The 4,101-nt window shown below is 44.7% G+C and overlaps 1 long non-coding RNA gene across 1 annotated transcript in view; it reads right to left on the reverse strand.

The window, feature by feature from the left end:
* Window positions 1-3,781, reverse strand: part of LOC132207924 (uncharacterized) — a 27,064-nt gene extending 23,283 nt beyond the window's left edge. The window contains exon 1 of the long non-coding RNA XR_009444004.1: window positions 3,452-3,781. This is a non-coding gene — a long non-coding RNA (uncharacterized LOC132207924). The remainder of the gene's footprint in view (window positions 1-3,451) is intronic.
* Window positions 3,782-4,101: the final 320 nt, after the last annotated feature.

Below are 4,101 nucleotides of genomic sequence, written 5' to 3' on the forward strand. Positions count from 1 at the left end.
TCAGTGACCTGTGCTCATATGCTCGAGGCTTCTCCAATTTTCTGACGTTCATGCTAATGTTTAAGATCCTTGCACTGAATGTCAGCAATTTTTTCCAGAAGCCTCAATGACTACTGCCCAGCGGCTCTTCCATCCATATTTATGACTATCAAGTGTTTTGAGAGGTTGGTCATGGGTCACATCAACTCCAGCCTCCCACATTCCCTTGATCCACTGCAATTCACCTGCTGATGCAGCAGATCCATGGTAGGTGCCCTCTCCTTGGCTTTACACATATCTCTGGAATGTCCAGATAACATGGGCATCTACGTCAAGCTCCTACTTATTGACCACATCTCCACCTTCAACACCCTAATTCCAAACAAACACATCTCCAAGATTGTGAGTAGGATTAATTTCTTAGATTTTTATGCCAGTTATATGGCTGAATTAAGTAAGTCGATTTAATTTTCAAACAAGTCTAGGTTCCTTTTTATTTTATCAGAGTCCAAATGTAAATGTATTCACATTAAAATTATTTGTATGTTGAAGCCATTCATCTAAGTTCTTATGACACTTACAAAACATGATGTAGCAAAGACACCCAATGTGCTGTCTCTATGATAACAAGGGGTCGAGCTGAATGAGCACAGCAGGCCGAGCAGCATCAGAGGAGTCGGAAAGCTGACGTTTTTGGTCTAGCTCTTTCGTCAGAAAATGGACGCTAAAGAATCTGAGATAACAGGTGTCGAGCTGGATGATGCTGCTTGACTTGTTGTGTTCATCCAGCTCTACACTTTGTTATCTCAGATTCCCCAGCATTGGCAGTTCCCGCTAACTATGTGGGCGCTCCAGTTTCCTCCCACAGACCAAAGATGTGCAGGCTAGGTGGATTGGCCATGCTAAATTGCCCGTAGTGTTCAGGGGTGTGTGGGTTCGAGGGGGATGGGTCTGGCTGGGATGGTTCAACGGGCGGTGTGGACTTACTGGGCTGAAGGGCCTGTTTCCACACTGTAGGTAATCTCATCTCTGAGCATGTGCCTCTGTCTCAGTTCTATCACGATTGCATTGAGACTTACCCTTCGTAATGGCCCTCTAATAATGGGGCACTTCCTCAAGACTGACCATACAGAATTGAGTCGCTGCCTCAGCATTGACCGCTTGACAACAAGCCACTGGTTCGGAATAGAGCTGCAATACCTCAGTCCTGACCCTCCATTCATGGGGCATGCCTTGAATTCTGACACCTGCATAATGAGGCACTGCCTCTGACAGCAATGCACTCCCTCAGTTCTGACCCACTCAGCACTGAAGATCTAACAGTGCTTCAATGTATCAGTGTTGATCCTATGAGAATGAGGCAGGCAGTCAGTGCTGACTCTCTGATAGAGCTGCATAAAGCTCATTCCTGATGATTTAAACACATGCATACCCTCAATTCTGACACTGAGGCACTGCCTCAGAATGGACCATCTGACAATGATGCAATACCTCAGTTCTGACCCTCTGACAGTTCTGCAACACCTCAATCCGCACCCTTCAATCAGGAGGCACTCCCTCAATTATGAGCCCTTTGTGGGTTCGTTCTGTGGCAATACCTCATTGCTGCAGTGTCAGTGCTGAGAGCGGGCCTTTTTATTCACTCATCAGTACCTAAGGCACTGGCTAATTGTCAGCAGCTCAGTTCTGAGGCAACGTCTCTTTGACAGAGTGTCAGCACCAAGGCAGACCCTCACTGTAATGGTGTCAGAATTAAAAGATTGTCATTTAGAGGGTCTAAGAAGTGGTGTTTCAGATCAGTCAGAGGGTCTATACTGAGGCATTTCAGATCAGTCAGAGGGTGCCTCATTTTAATGCACTAAGACTTGACAGAATGCCTCATTGTCAGAGGGTCAGAACCAAGTCAGTGCCTCATTATCAGACACAGTCCAAAGAGAGGGCCTTGATGTCAGTAGCTCTGTTATAAGGTGATACCTCATTGAAGGATCATTCTTGAGTGTGTGCCGCATTGTTCGTGGGTCAGTACGGAAGGAGTGCGTCAAAACTGGGGAGAGTCACGTAATTAGAGATTTGGAGCTGAGGTCAGTGCCTCATTGTTACAGGGTTAGTTCTGAGGCAGGCTCACATTGCTAGAGGGTTAGTTCTGAGTGAGTATATTAGTTGCACACAGTAAATACTGAGTCAGTACCTCAATGCATTGGGTTCAGAGTTGATGGAGTACAACATGATCAGAAGTTCAGTCCTGAACGATTGCAGCTCTGTCAGAGGGTCAGAACTGAGGGGGCTGTGCTTTACTGTCAGTGGATCAGTTCTGACACAGTACCTCATTGCTGGAGGGTCAGATCTGAATGAGTACCACATTGTCAGAAGGTCAGTACTCAGCCAGTGCCTCAAACAGAGAGTACCCATGCAAATAAGCAGTAAAAACACCCATGTAAATTAACTCTTAAAACACAGAGGATCCTGCAAACAAACGCGAAAACAGAGAGCCTCCTGGAAATAAACCCAAAAACACAGAATGCTCTGCAAATAAACTCAAAAACACAGATGGGACTGTAAATAAACCATGAGACGTGGAGCTCATTGTTTCAGGGGGTTTTTTAAACAAAGACCCAACCGTAACAAAATCATGAAATGAAAATCCTCCTGTAAATAAATGCTAAAACCTAGAGCTCACTGGAAATAAATCCTAAACTACGCTGCTCACTGTAAATAAACCAGGCAGCCTTCTGAAAATAAACCTTAGAATACAGCCTTTTCATGTAAACCTTAAATCACAGAGCTCTTTGTAAATAACCCTAAAACACAGGCCTCATTGTAAATAAACCCGAAAACAGAGAACTCCCCCCCGCCAGTGTATAAGCACTGCAACACAGAGCCCCCTGTATAGAAGCCATAAATCACAGATCTACCCTGTAAATTAAGTCAAAAACATACAGGACACTGTAAAACACAGAGCCCCCTACAATTGTACACTCAAATACTCAGACCCCTTTAAAATGAACTCTAACACACATCCCCCACGAAGTTGAGAGGAAAAGACACGGCTGAATAAAGCTGAAAACACAGCGCACCTCTTCATGCACCCGAATACTGACCCGACCTGTGAACTATCTGTCAGACAGGGCCCTTCACAAATAAACCCTAAAAGACAGAGCTCGCGATAAATAAAGAGCGCCCTGTAAATAAACCCTAAAACACTGAGTAAAAACCCAAAGAACTGCGGATGTTGTAAATCAGAAAACAAATACAAAGTTGCTGCAAAAGCTCAGCAGGTCAGGCAGCATTTGTCAGCTGAAAAACAGAGCTAACCGGTTCCGGTTCGGTGACCCTTCCACAGAACCTCCCTCAGTTCTGCTGGGCTTTTCCAGAAACTTTGTTTTTGTTCTTGATTTGCAGCATCCGCAGTTATTTCAGTTTTCAATTCACCAGGCAGTCAGTAACATCAAATGGTTGTGTATCACATATTTACCAGTCAGACTCAAACACGCCAAACTCGTTCGCTCACGTGGTCTGAGAGAACAAGGTGTCGAGCCGGATGAACACAGCAGGCCAAGCAGCAGGAAGGCTGACGGTTCGGGCCTAGACCCTTCTTCAGAAAAGTGGTCACTTGTTAATCTTGTAACCTTTGGCCCTGAATATCCTGTGGTCTGCCCTGTTTACTCATATCGGTTAGCACTTAACAAGGCTTCCGGAGGTTGGCTGGTGTGTCTTTAGTGATACAGGGCCAATCGCCTTCAAATATCCTTTTGTGTGGTTTTTCTGTGACATTATATCATAAGCCTCTTTACTGTTGCACTGAAGGTCCTCTTCACCGAAGTACCCACAGCGCTCCATGTGACCACTATCGCGCTCTCATTCATTCATAACTTTACTGACCACTCACTAGGGTCCTCTGTTTACTGTTACGCATTTCATTCATTCATTCATAAAATTGCGATCTTGCCATACTTTTCACTAATAAAGGGAGACTATAAATTAAAATGTTCCTTCCACGCATTCCTGCCTTTTCACAGTTTGAACTCGTGTTGCTGACAGTGTCCAAACCTGTGTCTACATCAGAGTCAATCCCTGACTATGTTAATTTTCTAATCTATTCAGAACAATATCTTCCCATCCATC

Source organism: Stegostoma tigrinum, unplaced genomic scaffold, assembly GCF_030684315.1.
Source record: "Stegostoma tigrinum isolate sSteTig4 unplaced genomic scaffold, sSteTig4.hap1 scaffold_208, whole genome shotgun sequence".
NCBI classification, from domain to species: Eukaryota; Metazoa; Chordata; class Chondrichthyes; order Orectolobiformes; family Stegostomatidae; genus Stegostoma; species Stegostoma tigrinum.